The sequence below is a fragment of the Oncorhynchus nerka genome, linkage group LG27, assembly GCF_034236695.1.
Source record: "Oncorhynchus nerka isolate Pitt River linkage group LG27, Oner_Uvic_2.0, whole genome shotgun sequence".
In the NCBI taxonomy this organism is placed as follows: domain Eukaryota; kingdom Metazoa; phylum Chordata; class Actinopteri; order Salmoniformes; family Salmonidae; genus Oncorhynchus; species Oncorhynchus nerka.
Genome location: NC_088422.1, coordinates 77932938 through 77950044, shown reverse-complemented (window position 1 = coordinate 77950044; position 17107 = coordinate 77932938). Strand labels below are relative to the sequence as shown.

Here is a 17107-nt window from a genome sequence, read left to right as displayed (position 1 = left end):
TTTCTCCATGCTTAAGGGTAGAGAGGCTAACTCACCATAGAGCTATCCTCTCTCCTTTCTCCATGCCTAAGGGTAGAGAGGCTAACTCACCATAGAGCTATCCTCTGTCCTTTCTCCATGCTTAAGGGTAGAGAGGCTAACTCACCATAGAGCTATCCTCTCTCCTTTCTCCATGCCTAAGGGTAGAGAGGCTAACTCACCATAGAGCTATCCTCTCTCCTTTCTCCATGCCTAAGGGTAGAGAGGCTAACTCACCATAGAGCTATCCTCTGTCCTTTCTCCATGCTTAAGGGTAGAGAGGCTAACCCACCATAGATCTATCCTCTGTCCTTTCTCCATGCTTAAGGGTAGAGAGGCTAACTCACCATAGAGCTATCCTCTGTCCTTTCTCAATGCTTAAGGGTAGAGAGGCTAACTCACCATAGAGCTATCCTCTCTCCTTTCTCCATGCCTAAGGGTAGAGAGGCTAACTCCCCATAGAGCTATCCTCTGTCCTTTCTCCATGCTTAAGGGTAGAGAGGCTAACCCACCATATAGCTATCCTCTGTCCTTTCTCCATGCTTAAGGGTAGAGAGGCTAACCCACCATAGATCTATCCTCTGTCCTTTCTCCATGCTTAAGGGTAGAGAGGCTAACTCACCATAGAGCTATCCTCTGTCCTTTCTCCATGCTTAAGGGTAGAGAGGCTAACTCACCATAGAGCTATCCTCTCTCCTTTCTCCATGCCTAAGGGTAGAGAGGCTAACTCCCCATAGAGCTATCCTCTGTCCTTTCTCCATGCTTAAGGGTAGAGAGGCTAACTCACCATAGAGCTATCCTCTCTCCTTTCTCCATGCCTAAGGGTAGAGAGGCTAACTCACCATAGAGCTATCCTCTCTCCTTTCTCCATGCCTAAGGGTAGAGAGGCTAACTCACCATAGAGCTATCCTCTCTCCTTTCTCCATGCATAAGGGTAAGAGAGGCTAACTCCACCATATAGCTATCCTCTGTCCTTTCTCCATGCTTAAGGGTAGAGAGGCTAACCCACCATAGATCTATCCTCTGTCCTTTCTCCATGCTTAAGGGTAGAGAGGCTAACTCACCATAGAGCTATCCTCTGTCCTTTCTCAATGCTTTAGAGAGGCTAACTCACCATAGAGCTATCCTCTATCCTTTCTCCATACCTAAGGGTAGAGAGGCTAACTCACCATAGAGCTATCCTCTCTCCTTTCTCCATGCCTAAGGGTAGAGAGGCTAACTCACCATAGAGCTATCCTCTCTCCTTTCTCCATGATTAAGGGTAGAGAGGCTAACCCACCATATAGCTATCCTCTGTCCTTTCTCCATGCTTAAGGGTAGAGAGGCTAACCCACCATAGATCTATCCTCTGTCCTTTCTCCATGCTTAAGGGTAGAGAGGCTAACTCACCATAGAGCTATCCTCTGTCCTTTCTCAATGCTTAAGGGTAGAGAGGCTAACTCACCATAGAGCTATCCTCTCTCCTTTCTCCATGCCTAAGGGTAGAGAGGCTAACTCCCCATAGAGCTATCCTCTGTCCTTTCTCCATGCTTAAGGGTAGAGAGGCTAACTCACCATAGAGCTATCCTCTCTCCTTTCTCCATGCTTAAGGGTAGAGAGGCTAACTCACCATAGAGCTATCCTCTCTCCTTTCTCCATGCCTAAGGGTAGAGAGGCTAACTCACCATAGAGCTATCCTCTCTCCTTTCTCCATGCCTAAGGGTAGAGAGGCTAACTCACCATAGAGCTATCCTCTCTCCTTTCTCCATGCCTAAGGGTAGAGAGGCTAACTCACCATAGAGCTATCCTCTCTCCTTTCTCCATGCTTAAGGGTAGAGAGGCTAACCCACCATAGAGCTATCCTCTCTCCTTTCTCCATGCATAAGGGTAGAGAGGCTAACTCACCATAGAGCTATCCTCTCTCCTTTCTCCATGCATAAGGGTAGAGAGGCTAACTCACCATAGAGCTATCCTCTCTCCTTTCTCCATGCCTAAGGGTAGAGAGGCTAACCCACCATAGAGCTATCCTCTCTCCTTTCTCCATGCATAAGGGTAGAGAGGCTAACTCACCATAGAGCTATCCTCTCCTTTCTCCATGCTAACTCACCATAGGCTATCCTCTCTCCTTTCTCCATGCCTAAGAGGCTAACTCACCATAGAGCTATCCTCTCTCCTTTCTCCATGCCTAAGGGTAGAGAGGCTAACTCACCATAGAGCTATCCTCTCTCCTTTCTCCATGCCTAAGGGTAGAGAGGCTAACTCACCATAGAGCTATCCTCTGTCCTTTCTCCATGCCTAAGGGTAGAGAGGCTAACTCACCATAGAGCTATCCTCCTTTCTCCTTTCTCCATGCCTAAGGGTAGAGAGGCTAACCCACCATAGAGCTATCCTCTGTCCTTTCTCCATGCTTAAGGGTAGAGAGGCTAACTCACCATAGAGCTATCCTCTCTCCTTTCTCCATGCTTAAGGGTAGAGAGGCTAACTCACCATAGAGCTATCCTCTCTCCTTTCTCCATGCCTAAGGGTAGAGAGGCTAACTCACCATAGAGCTATCCTCTGTCCTTTCTCCATGCTTAAGGGTAGAGAGGCTAACTCACCATAGAGCTATCCTCTCTCCTTTCTCCATGCCTAAGGGTAGAGAGGCTAACTCACCATAGAGCTATCCTCTCTCCTTTCTCCATGCTTAAGGGTAGAGAGGCTAACTCACCATAGAGAGTCCTTTCTCCATGCTTAAGGGTAGAGAGGCTAACCCACCATAGAGCTATCCTCTGTCCTTTCTCCATGCTTAAGGGTAGAGAGGCTAACTCACCATAGAGCTATCCCTCTGTCCTTCTCCATGCTTAAGGGTAGAGAGGCTAACTCACCATAGAGCTATCCTCTCTCCTCCATTCTCCATATCCTCTGTCCTTTCTCCCTAAGGGTAGAGAGGCTAACCCACCATAGAGCTATCCTCTGTCCTTTCTCCATGCTTAAGGGTAGAGAGGCTAACCCACCATAGCTATCCTCTGTCCTTTCTCCATCCTCTCCTTTCTCCATGCTTAAGGGTAGAGAGGCTAACTCACCATAGAGCTATCCTCTGTCCTTTCTCCATGCCTAAGGGTAGAGAGGCTAACTCACCATAGAGCTATCCTCTCTCCTTTCTCCATGCCTAAGGGTAGAGAGGCTAACTCCCCATAGAGCTATCCTCTGTCCTTTCTCCATGCTTAAGGGTAGAGAGGCTAACTCACCATAGAGCTATCCTCTCTCCTTTCTCCATGCCTAAGGGTAGAGAGGCTAACTCACCATAGAGCTATCCTCTCTCCTTTCTCCATGCCTAAGGGTAGAGAGGCTAACTCACCATAGAGCTATCCTCTCTCCTTTCTCCATGCATAAGGGTAGAGAGGCTAACCCACCATAGAGCTATCCTCTGTCCTTTCTCCATGCTTAAGGGTAGAGAGGCTAACCCACCATAGATCTATCCTCTGTCCTTTCTCCATGCTTAAGGGTAGAGAGGCTAACTCACCATAGAGCTATCCTCTGTCCTTTCTCAATGCTTAAGGGTAGAGAGGCTAACTCACCATAGAGCTATCCTCTATCCTTTCTCCATACCTAAGGGTAGAGAGGCTAACTCACCATAGAGCTATCCTCTCTCCTTTCTCCATGCCTAAGGGTAGAGAGGCTAACTCACCATAGAGCTATCCTCTCTCCTTTCTCCATGATTAAGGGTAGAGAGGCTAACCCACCATATAGCTATCCTCTGTCCTTTCTCCATGCTTAAGGGTAGAGAGGCTAACCCACCATAGATCTATCCTCTGTCCTTTCTCCATGCTTAAGGGTAGAGAGGCTAACTCACCATAGAGCTATCCTCTGTCCTTTCTCAATGCTTAAGGGTAGAGAGGCTAACTCACCATAGAGCTATCCTCTCTCCTTTCTCCATGCCTAAGGGTAGAGAGGCTAACTCCCCATAGAGCTATCCTCTGTCCTTTCTCCATGCTTAAGGGTAGAGAGGCTAACTCACCATAGAGCTATCCTCTCTCCTTTCTCCATGCTTAAGGGTAAAGAGGCTAACTCACCATAGAGCTATCCTCTCTCCTTTCTCCATGCCTAAGGGTAGAGAGGCTAACTCCCCATAGAGGTCCTTTCTCCATGCTTAAGGGTAGAGAGGCTAACTCACCATAGAGCTATCCTCTCTCCTTTCTCCATGCTTAAGGGTAAAGAGGCTAACTCACCATAGAGCTATCCTCTCTCCTTTCTCCATGCCTAAGGGTAGAGAGGCTAACTCACCATAGAGCTATCCTCTCTCCTTTCTCCATGCCTAAGGGTAGAGAGGCTAACTCACCATAGAGCTATCCTCTCTCCTTTCTCCATGCCTAAGGGTAGAGAGGCTAACTCACCATAGAGCTATCCTCTCTCCTTTCTCCATGCTTAAGGGTAGAGAGGCTAACCCACCATAGAGCTATCCTCTCTCCTTTCTCCATGCATAAGGGTAGAGAGGCTAACTCACCATAGAGCTATCCTCTCTCCTTTCTCCATGCATAAGGGTAGAGAGGCTAACTCACCATAGAGCTATCCTCTCTCCTTTCTCCATGCCTAAGGGTAGAGAGGCTAACCCACCATAGAGCTATCCTCTCTCCTTTCTCCATGCATAAGGGTAGAGAGGCTAACTCACCATAGAGCTATCCTCTCTCCTTTCTCCATGCCTAAGGGTAGAGAGGCTAACTCACCATAGAGCTATCCTCTCTCCTTTCTCCATGCCTAAGGGTAGAGAGGCTAACTCACCATAGAGCTATCCTCTCTCCTTTCTCCATGCCTAAGGGTAGAGAGGCTAACTCACCATAGAGCTATCCTCTCTCCTTTCTCCATGCCTAAGCTATCCTCTCTCCTTTCTCCATGCCTAAGGGTAGAGAGGCTAACTCACCATAGAGCTATCCTCTGTCCTTTCTCCATGCCTAAGGGTAGAGAGGCTAACTCACCATAGAGCTATCCTCTCTCCTTTCTCCATGCCTAAGGGTAGAGAGGCTAACCCACCATAGAGCTATCCTCTGTCCTTTCTCCATGCTTAAGGGTAGAGAGGCTAACTCACCATAGAGCTATCCTCTCTCCTTTCTCCATGCTTAAGGGTAGAGAGGCTAACTCACCATAGAGCTATCCTCTCTCCTTTCTCCATGCCTAAGGGTAGAGAGGCTAACTCACCATAGAGCTATCCTCTGTCCTTTCTCCATGCTTAAGGGTAGAGAGGCTAACTCACCATAGAGCTATCCTCTCTCCTTTCTCCATGCCTAAGGGTAGAGAGGCTAACTCACCATAGAGCTATCCTCTCTCCTTTCTCCATGCTTAAGGGTAGAGAGGCTAACTCACCATAGAGCTATCCTCTGTCCTTTCTCCATGCTTAAGGGTAGAGAGGCTAACCCACCATAGATCTATCCTCTGTCCTTTCTCCATGCTTAAGGGTAGAGAGGCTAACTCACCATAGAGCTATCCTCTGTCCTTTCTCAATGCTTAAGGGTAGAGAGGCTAACTCACCATAGAGCTATCCTCTCTCCTTTCTCCATGCCTAAGGGTAGAGAGGCTAACTCCCCATAGAGCTATCCTCTGTCCTTTCTCCATGCTTAAGGGTAGAGAGGCTAACCCACCATATAGCTATCCTCTGTCCTTTCTCCATGCTTAAGGGTAGAGAGGCTAACCCACCATAGATCTATCCTCTGTCCTTTCTCCATGCTTAAGGGTAGAGAGGCTAACTCACCATAGAGCTATCCTCTGTCCTTTCTCAATGCTTAAGGGTAGAGAGGCTAACTCACCATAGAGCTATCCTCTCCTTTCTCCATGCCTAAGGGTAGAGAGGCTAACTCCCCATAGAGCTATCCTCTGTCCTTTCTCCATGCTTAAGGGTAGAGAGGCTAACTCACCATAGAGCTATCCTCTCTCCTTTCTCCATGCCTAAGGGTAGAGAGGCTAACTCACCATAGAGCTATCCTCTCTCCTTTCTCCATGCCTAAGGGTAGAGAGGCTAACTCACCATAGAGCTATCCTCTCTCCTTTCTCCATGCATAAGGGTAGAGAGGCTAACCCACCATATAGCTATCCTCTGTCCTTTCTCCATGCTTAAGGGTAGAGGCTAACCCACCATAGATCTATCCTCTGTCCTTTCTCCATGCTTAAGGGTAGAGAGGCTAACTCACCATAGAGCTATCCTCTGTCCTTTCTCAATGCTTAAGGGTAGAGAGGCTAACTCACCATAGAGCTATCCTCTATCCTTTCTCCATACCTAAGGGTAGAGAGGCTAACTCACCATAGAGCTATCCTCTCTCCTTTCTCCATGCCTAAGGGTAGAGAGGCTAACTCACCATAGAGCTATCCTCTCTCCTTTCTCCATGATTAAGGGTAGAGAGGCTAACCCACCATATAGCTATCCTCTGTCCTTTCTCCATGCTTAAGGGTAGAGAGGCTAACCCACCATAGATCTATCCTCTGTCCTTTCTCCATGCTTAAGGGTAGAGAGGCTAACTCACCATAGAGCTATCCTCTGTCCTTTCTCAATGCTTAAGGGTAGAGAGGCTAACTCACCATAGAGCTATCCTCTCTCCTTTCTCCATGCCTAAGGGTAGAGAGGCTAACTCCCCATAGAGCTATCCTCTGTCCTTTCTCCATGCTTAAGGGTAGAGAGGCTAACTCACCATAGAGCTATCCTCTCTCCTTTCTCCATGCTTAAGGGTAAAGAGGCTAACTCACCATAGAGCTATCCTCTCTCCTTTCTCCATGCCTAAGGGTAGAGAGGCTAACTCACCATAGAGCTATCCTCTCTCCTTTCTCCATGCCTAAGGGTAGAGAGGCTAACTCACCATAGAGCTATCCTCTCTCCTTTCTCCATGCCTAAGGGTAGAGAGGCTAACTCACCATAGAGCTATCCTCTCTCCTTTCTCCATGCTTAAGGGTAGAGAGGCTAACCCACCATAGAGCTATCCTCTCTCCTTTCTCCATGCATAAGGGTAGAGAGGCTAACTCACCATAGAGCTATCCTCTCTCCTTTCTCCATGCATAAGGGTAGAGAGGCTAACTCACCATAGAGCTATCCTCTCTCCTTTCTCCATGCCTAAGGGTAGAGAGGCTAACCCACCATAGAGCTATCCTCTCTCCTTTCTCCATGCATAAGGGTAGAGAGGCTAACTCACCATAGAGCTATCCTCTATCCTTTCTCCATGCCTAAGGGTAGAGAGGCTAACTCACCATAGAGCTATCCTCTCTCCTTTCTCCATGCCTAAGGGTAGAGAGGCTAACTCACCATAGAGCTACCCTCTCTCCTTTCTCCATGCCTAAGGGTAGAGAGGCTAACTCACCATAGAGCTATCCTCTCTCCTTTCTCCATGCCTAAGGGTAGAGAGGCTAACTCACCATAGAGCTATCCTCTGTCCTTTCTCCATGCCTAAGGGTAGAGAGGCTAACTCACCATAGAGCTATCCTCTCTCCTTTCTCCATGCCTAAGGGTAGAGAGGCTAACCCACCATAGAGCTATCCTCTGTCCTTTCTCCATGCTTAAGGGTAGAGAGGCTAACTCACCATAGAGCTATCCTCTCTCTTTTCTCCATGCCTAAGGGTAGAGAGGCTAACTCACCATAGAGCTATCCTCTCTCCTTTCTCCATGCTTAAGGGTAGAGAGGCTAACTCACCATAGAGCTATCCTCTGTCCTTTCTCCATGCCTAAGGGTAGAGAGGCTAACTCACCATAGAGCTATCCTCTCTCCTTTCTCCATGCTTAAGGGTAGAGAGGCTAACTCACCATAGAGCTATCCTCTCTCCTTTCTCCATGCCTAAGGGTAGAGAGGCTAACTCACCATAGAGCTATCCTCTCTCCTTTCTCCATGCTTAAGGGTAGAGAGGCTAACTCACCATAGAGCTATCCTCTCTCCTTTCTCCATGCCTAAGGGTAGAGAGGCTAACTCACCATAGAGCTATCCTCTGTCCTTTCTCCATGCTTAAGGGTAGAGAGGCTAACTCACCATAGAGCTATCCTCTCTCCTTTCTCCATGCCTAAGGGTAGAGAGGCTAACTCACCATAGAGCTATCCTCTCTCCTTTCTCCATGCCTAAGGGTAGAGAGGCTAACCCACCATAGATCTATCCTCTGTCCTTTCTCCATGCTTAAGGGTAGAGAGGCTAACTCACCATAGAGCTATCCTCTGTCCTTTCTCAATGCTTAAGGGTAGAGAGGCTAACTCACCATAGAGCTATCCTCTCTCTTTTCTCCATGCCTAAGGGTAGAGAGGCTAACTCACCATAGAGCTATCCTCTCTCCTTTCTCCATGCTTAAGGGTAGAGAGGCTAACTCACCATAGAGCTATCCTCTCTCCTTTCTCCATGCCTAAGGGTAGAGAGGCTAACTCACCATAGAGCTATCCTCTCTCCTTTCTCCATGCTTAAGGGTAGAGAGGCTAACTCACCATAGAGCTATCCTCTCTCCTTTCTCCATGCCTAAGGGTAGAGAGGCTAACTCACCATAGAGCTATCCTCTCTCCTTTCTCCATGCTTAAGGGTAGAGAGGCTAACTCACCATAGAGCTATCCTCTCTCCTTTCTCCATGCCTAAGGGTAGAGAGGCTAACTCACCATAGAGCTATCCTCTCTCCTTTCTCCATGCTTAAGGGTAGAGAGGCTAACCCACCATAGAGCTATCCTCTCTCCTTTCTCCATGCATAAGGGTAGAGAGGCTAACTCACCATAGAGCTATCCTCTCTCCTTTCTCCATGCATAAGGGTAGAGAGGCTAACTCACCATAGAGCTATCCTCTATCCTTTCTCCATGCCTAAGGGTAGAGAGGCTAACTCACCATAGAGCTATCCTCTCTCCTTTCTCCATGCCTAAGGGTAGAGAGGCTAACTCACCATAGAGCTATCCTCTATCCTTTCTCCATGCCTAAGGGTAGAGAGGCTAACTCACCATAGAGCTATCCTCTCTCCTTTCTCCATGCCTAAGGGTAGAGAGGCTAACTCACCATAGAGCTATCCTCTATCCTTTCTCCATACCTAAGGGTAGAGAGGCTAACCCACCATAGAGCTATCCTCTCTCCTTTCTCCATACCTAAGGGTAGAGAGGCTAACTCACCATAGAGCTATCCTCTATCCTTTCTCCATACCTAAGGGTAGAGAGGCTAACCCACCATAGACCTATCCTCTCATCTTCCCCTCCGCTGGACAGCCCAGGTGGCCTTGGAGGGATTTTTGCTCTTATTAAATAAAGGCCTTGTGAATTTAGTGAAAGTTGTCCACTGCTGTTTAGATCACCAGGGAGATGGAAGGACAAAGCATGTGTATGTTAATGAATAACTCACATTGGTCTCTCCTTCCCAGGCAATAGCTTTCGGAAATGCACAATACAAATAAAAATTCATTTGACATTGCGTGGTAGTTCATTATTAAGGAGGAAAACAGGATGTTGTACACAAGACTCTGTAAGAGTACTTTTTAAATAGTCACACAATATTGAAAAGCCATTGAAAGGGATTGGAAAGTTATTTTCAGGACAACATCCTCATGTCCTTCACTCTCAATGGACCATTATGCTCTACCATGTCTTTCTACTAAGCACTCGTATGTGACTCATCTTGTCAATCTTTTAAGGCGCTCCAAATTGCATTTTAACAAGGTCAAGAGAAAATATATAAATAATAGGATTTCGATAATCATTTTTAATCCCGCTCTGTTGTAACACAAATATATGTTGTATTTGTTCATTTAGATTTGATTAATCTCATTGGCTGAAGAATAAATTGTTTTGGTCCCCTAAACTCTCCACAGAAGGATTAACACTCCTGCGTTGTACAAATATCAGATCAGAACCAAGTTGGAATGAGGCTGTGTGATTGGACAAGGAAGTGTATGATTTTTATCCCAGTATGCTTTAGGTCAAGTTCAGGGAAGTGTGACCAGAGGATTGGTTCCTCAGGGAGCATTTACTGTAGGCCTCACTAAAGAAAGTTGGGATGGGAGATGGTCTGGAAGGTGTCAAACAATGCCGTAACCCCTTGTCGGCTGTAAGCGTTTTGGCCCTACTCCAGATAGGAGAGTAAATCCATTTGAATTCAACCACTTTTTGACAGCACCCCGTTCAATTTGAACAAAACCTTCCATACATATTTGCCCATTGTAGAATTGCTCAGAAAGGGACTTTTTGGACCTGAATGCCAAAACATTCAAGATAAAGGTGCTCAATTTTGACCTATTTTGCATACTCCACCATACCATGAGACATCCATGTCTTCAATACTGGAAACATATCATTTAAAGCTTACCAACAGGGTTGTCAAACTATTTAATAATTTCTTGAAATGTTTTTTAGTAAAACATTTTTTAAATTTAACCTCAAACTTCAATTATCTAAAAACTCAGATTTTTTGCATATTCTCATATGTTATAGCATAGACCCTGTTCTTCTGAGGTTTATGTGTTTTGCCCGCCATCTTTGAGACACAACATGCTCTTGAACATTACCACAAAATAAAAAGCACCTGGTCACATAATTGGGGCGACAGTGGTTAGAGTATTGGGCCAGTAACCGGAAAGGTTGCTAAATCGAATCCCCGAGCTGACAAGGTACAAATCTGTCATTCTGCCCCTGAAGAAGGCAGTTAACCCACTGTTCTTAGGCCGTCATTGTAAATAAGAATTTATTTGACTTGTCTAGTTAAAAAAATAAAAACAAATCTGTCCGTGCGAACTACAAGGTTTAGATAGCTAGTTAATGTAGGATCTTAATTTGAGCCAGTTTGATACAGCAGGAAAATAATCCTGGTGCAACAGAAAATGTGGATGATAATTCATTTACATTTTTGTAGGCATTACATTCAAGTCTGAAATGTCAAAGTGTAAATTACAAACTTCAGGAGCCTTCAGGAGCACTACAAGTTTTACTTTTCCTGCAACAGGGTGATCAAATTAAGATCCTACATCTGTACTTACCTAGCTAAAAAACGTTAGCTGACATATGATAGTTTATCTACAGGAAATGTATGACAGGTTATTAATAGCTCAAACTAAGGTATTTCAGTGACTGACATAAGAAGAGGAAAACTGCACATGTACTACACATTTTAAAATGGAAAATTGTGCATTCTACTATTACTTTCCCATCCACCCTATAGCCCAGTTGTTTAATTCATCGTGCAGAATAAAAACCTTTCTACTGAAGGTGTCACGCCTGCTCCTTCCCTCCGGAGTACAACGTCACCAGAATAACCACCAGTCCTGGGAGTCATCATTATGCACACCTGGCACTCATCATTACGTGCAGGTGTGAATAATTATGATTCACACCTGGACTCCATTACCTTCATAATTTCCACCCCCACCCTGCTCTTCCTGTTAAACTATTTTTAGTACCCATCATTCTGGCTGACTGTCCCTCATGCCCTGTGTCTACAGCTTTAGTGGATTCCGGTGCAGGAATCAGACCTTTGCCTCCTCTCTCAATATTACTACCTACCCGCTCTCCTCTCCTTTCCCTGTTCAAGGTCTCGACTGTCGGCCTCTACAATCCAGAACCATCACACACATCACCCAACTACTCACCCTCACCGTGGAGCCCAATCACCAGGAAAACATCTCCTTCTTCATCACCAGTGCACCAGTTCACAAGATCATCTTCTGTCTACCTTGGCTTTTGTGCCATAACCCTACCATCTCATGGTCAAGGATGAGAATCACTGTCTGGTCACCTGAATGCCAGAAGACCTGCTTTCCTGTCCCCTGTAGTTCCACGTCAGTTCCACGTCGGTTGAGACTCCTGTGGTTGCCCTCCAGCCCAATATCCCGGAGGAATATCAGGATCTAAGGGAGGTATTTTCCAAAACCTGTGCTACCTGTCTCCCTCCTCATCGCCCCTGGGACTGACCATTGTTCTGTTCTCTGGTGCTACACCTCCCCGCAGAAGCATCTACTCTGTCGGTGGCTGAGACCCAGGACATGGAGGACTCCAACAGGGTTTCATCCGTAGGTCCACATCCCCTGTGTCAGCTGGTTTCTTCTTCGTGGCCAAGAAGGAGGGAGGACTACACCCTTGTATCGATTACCGTGGACTCAATGACATCACCACAAAGTATCGGTACCCTCTCCCGCTGGTGCCATCGAGCAGCTCTGCTGGGCCCTGTTCTTCACCAACCTGGACCTCCGGAGTGCCTACAGTCTCATTCACATCCGGAAGGGGGATGAGTGGAAGACGGCGTTCAGCACGATGTCTGGTCACTACGAGTACTTGGTTTATGTCCTTTGGCTTAGCCAATGCTCCGTCAGTGTTCGAGGTGTGCAAGGACATGCTCGCAGGTGATTGTATACATTGATGACGTCCTGATCTTTTCGACCAACCTGGAGGATCACAGGAACGCCTCTTGGCTAACCACCTGTTCGTCAAAGCGGAGAAGTGTCAATTCCACCAGAGGACTGTCTCCTTCTTGGGCTACTAAATCAGCCAGCAGGGAGTGAGGATGGAGGACAAGAAGATAGATGTGGTAAGGTCATGGCCAGTCCCAACCACCATCATTGGGTTACAACGTTTTTTGGGGTTTGACAACTTTTACAGCCGCTTCATCAGGAACTTCAGTGCCTTCGCCGCCACCCCTCTCACCTCCCTCCTCACGGGTGGGCCTCATAGATTGGTTTGGTCTCCAGCAGGTGACGGGGCCTTTTGTCTCCTCAAGGGGCTTTCATCTCCGCCCCCTTGCTAAAACACCCAGATTCCACGCTACCTTTTGTTGTTTAGGTAGACGCATCGGAGGTGGGTGTGGGGCAGTTTTGTCACAAAGACAGGGGGGCCCACTAAAATTGTATCTGTGTGCTTTCTTCTCCAAGAAACTGTCCGCTGCAGAGAGGAATTACGACATCAGGGAGCTCTTGGCGGTGAAGTTGGCATTAAAGGAGTGGAGACACTGGTTGGAGGGTGCCAAGGAACCATTCGTCATCCTCATCGACCATCAGAACCTTGAGAACATACAGACAGCGAGGAGACTGAATCCGCTCCAAGCCAGGTGGGCCCTCTTCTTCAGCAGGTTCGACTTCACGCTGACCTATCGCCCAGGTTCTAAGAACATCAAGGCCGATGCCCTGTCCTGTATCTTTGATTCGGGAGAGGCTCCTATCCAGAGGGCACCCATAATGCCATCCTCCCGAGTTGTGGGTCCAGTGGTTTGGGACGTAGATGCGGACATCCGCCATGCTCTAGAGAGGGAGCCTGCACCCCGGACTTGTCCTCCCATGCACATCTACATTCCCACAGGGATAAGGGATTGGCTACTGACCTGGGCACACACATCTACGTTCCCACAGGGATAAGGGATTGGCTACTGACCTGAGCACACACATCTACGTTCCCACAGGTATAAGGGATTGGCTGCTGACCTGGGCACACACATCTATGTTCCCACAGGGATGAGGGATTGGCTACTGACCTGGGCACACACATCTACGTTCCCACAGGGATAAGGGATTGGCTACTGACCTGGGCACACACATCTACGTTCCCATGGGGATAAGGGATCGGCAACTGACCTGGGAACACACATCTACGTTCCCACAGGGATAAGGGATTGGCTACTGACCTGGGCACACGCATCTACGTTCCCACAGGAATAAGGGATTGGCTACTGACCTGGGCACACGCATCTACGTTCCCACAGGGATAAGGGATTGGCTACTGACCTGGGCACACACATCTACGTTCCCACAGGGATAAGGGATTGGCTACTGACCTGGGCACACACATCTACGTACCCACAGGGATAAGGGATCGCATGCTGACCTGGGCACACACATCTACGTTCCCACTGGGATAAGGGATTGGCTACTGACCTGGGCACACACATCTACGTTGCCACAGGGATAAGGGATTGGCTACTGACCTGGGCACACACATCTACGTTCCCACAGGGATAAGGGATTGGCTACTGACCTGGGCACACACATCTACGTTCCCACAGCGATAAGGGATTGGCTACTGACCTGGGCACACACATCTACATTCCCACAGCGATAAGGGATTGGCTGCTGACCTGGGCACACACGTCTACGTTCCCACAGGGATGAGGGATTGGCTACTGACCTGGGCACACACATCTACGTTCCCACAGGGATAAGGGATTGGCTGCTGACCTGGGCACACACATCTATGTTCCCACAGGGATGAGGGATTGGCTACTGACCTGGGCACACACATCTACGTTCCCACAGGGATAAGGGATTGGCTACTGACCTGGGCACTTACATCTATGTTCCCACAGGGATAAGGGATTGGCTACTGACCTGGGCACACACATCTACGTTCCCACAGGGATAAGGGATTGGTTGCTGACCTGGGCACACACATCTACGTTCCCACAGGGATAAGGGATTGGCTACTGACCTGGGCACACACATCTATGTTCCCACAGGGATAAGGGATTGGCTACTGACCTGGGCAGACACATCTATGTTCCCACAGGGATAAGGATTGGCTGCTGACCTGGGCACACACATCTACGTTCCCACAGGGATACGGGATTCGCTACTGACCTGGGCACACACATCTATGTTCCCACAGGGATAAGGGATTGGCTACTGACCTGGGCACACACATCTACGTTCCCACAGGGATAAGGGATCGGCTACTGACCTGGGCACACAGCTGTCATCGCTGGACATCCACGTATTACTCGCACCATCCATTCCATCACTGAGAAATACTGGTGGCCCAGCTTGGTGCAGGATGTCAAATCCTGTTCTGTGCCTCCTCAAACCAAGTTCCCCCCAGAATGCTCCAGCAGGGAAGCTCCTGCAACTCTCCATGCCTCAGCAACCTTGGTCCCATCTGTCCATTGACTTTGTTACTGATCTTCCCCCTTCTGATGGTTTCACCACCATTCTGGTGGTAGTGGATATATTTTCCAAGACATGTCGATTCTTCCCACTGCTCTCCAGGTCGCTGAGGCACTCTTCCAGCAGGCCTTCCAGCATTATGGCCTTCCGGAGGACATCGTCTCAGACCGTGGCCCCCAATTCACATCCTGAGTATGGAGGGCCGCCTTGGAGAAACTCGGCGTCACGGTTAGCCTCCCATCTGGTTATCGGCCTCAGAGCAGGTGGAAAGGATGAATCAGGAGCTAGGGAGGTTCCTGAGGAATCCCTGTCAGGACTGGCAGGGTGAATGGGCACGTTTCCTTCATTGGGCAGAGTACGCCCAGAACTCTCTACCTCACTCCTCCACTGGGTTGATCCCTTTCCAGTGGGTTTTGGGTTTCCAGCCGGCCCTTGCCCCGTGGACCCTGGGCCAGACTGCGGCTCCTGTGGTAGATGAGTGGTTCCATCAGAAGTAACAGCCAGACCGTCACCGCAGTGAGACCTCTGTGTCCATCCTGGGGAAGTTGTCTGGCTCTACCAGGAACATCCCACTCCACCTGCCCTGCAAGAAACTGAGCCCCCGGTTTGTGGGGCCATTCAAGGTTCTCCGTCAGTGAGGTTACAGGATACAATTACCCAGTCACTACTGTATCTCACCCTCTTTTCATGTCTCCCTTCTCAGGTTGGTGGTTCCTGGTCCCCTAGCTGATGCTGTCCCCCACCCCCCGGACATCAAGGGGGGCCCAGCGTACGCAGTCAGATCCCTATTGGACTCCCGACATTGTGGGGGTCAGCTCCAGTATCTGGATTCATTATGATGAATCATGAATCATTATGATTCACACCTGGACTCCATTACCTTCATAATTTCCTCCCCTTTATGTCACTCTCCCATGTTCACTTACCAGTTGGTATTGTTATTGTGTCTCGGTGTACTGCCTTATGTTCGTGTCGTGTTCTTGGTTTTGTTGTTTTACTAAAACGTTTCACCTACACCTGCTTCCTACTCACCACCCCATCATTACAGAAGGTTTGTACACGTGATTTCATGGAAGCCTCTTGATAAGGATGCTTGTCTTAAAAACAAATATTACAATGTTGTGGAATCCTGCTAAGAGTTTTTCTTGTATTAAGTATAATTATATTTAACAAATGATTGCTTCCTTCTCGTTGTCTCTTTGACAACACTCTGTAAATATGTAACAAGGTGAGCTTGTTCTCACAGGAACAAAAGACACATAGTGACAGGAATTCTGTCAGATTAACCAAGGAATACAGCAGTTGTTATGGTTACAAGTTATAAATAGTGTCTGGGAGACAGGGGAACTGAGAGTTTCAGGGTGTAAGGCTCAGATCCATCCCAGAATTCACCGCTGAAGCTCAGCAAACTTGCTGGGAAACATTCAGTCAGCCATGGTTCTGACATCAGGCAGGTAAAATCACACTGTTGCATTAATTAGACAGACTACTTTGTGTATAGTGGCCCACCTAGCAGCAGTCATGAATTTGAACTTGAATGGTCTGAAAAGCTATTTCTGTAATCCGACCTTCAAGACTCTCCATGAGCTCTATAGCTATGAGATGCCAATTTTTCTAATGAATGTTGATCATGCACTACATGTTATTTGGTGAATTGTATTGAAATGTAGCACGTTCTATATCTTCTGTGGTCACTGGTCGGTATCTTCCTCCATGGTGTTTGGCGTTTGTGTCATGCACATTGTTCTCTACCCAGCCAGGCGCCTCCATCGAACTGAGTAATTAGAAGCAGCTCGAGGATTTAATGAAGAGGCGCTCGCTTGATGGCAGCAGCGCTTGAGACATTGCCAGTGGCTCCGACTTCAAAGCGGAGGGAGACATGGCTCCAACAGCAAAGGCCGGGAAAAGCTGCAAGAAAACAAGTTGTGGCTTTTCTTTCGATTTGTGGCCTGCCATGGCACTTATTGATACAGATGTAGGACCTTAATTTGACCTAGGTATATATATATATATATATATATATATATATATATATATATATATATATATATAATATTGCAGCACAGGACGTTTAATCTATAATGTAGCTTGATTGGTGGTTAGGCTATTAGCTATCCAAAAGTTAGCTACATGAAAAGTGCAATACTGTTATTTTTAACCGTGTAATAGTAATGGGTTTTCAGTGAATTTATGTACATCACAAAGCAACTAAAGTGATCAAATTAAGATCCTTCATCTGTAGGTCTGCAGGAAAGTAAAATCATGCCAGCCAGCAAGGGCTTTTAAAAGGCTGATCAGTGTG

General features: G+C 47.5%; 1 long non-coding RNA gene across 1 annotated transcript in view; it reads left to right on the top strand.

Annotated features, from left to right (window-relative positions):
- LOC135565218 (uncharacterized) overlaps positions 1-16792 on the top strand; it is a 32039-nt gene extending 15247 nt beyond the window's left edge. Inside the window, exon 3 of the long non-coding RNA XR_010461395.1 lies at positions 15509-16792. This is a non-coding gene — a long non-coding RNA (uncharacterized LOC135565218). The remainder of the gene's footprint in view (positions 1-15508) is intronic.
- Positions 16793-17107: the final 315 nt, after the last annotated feature.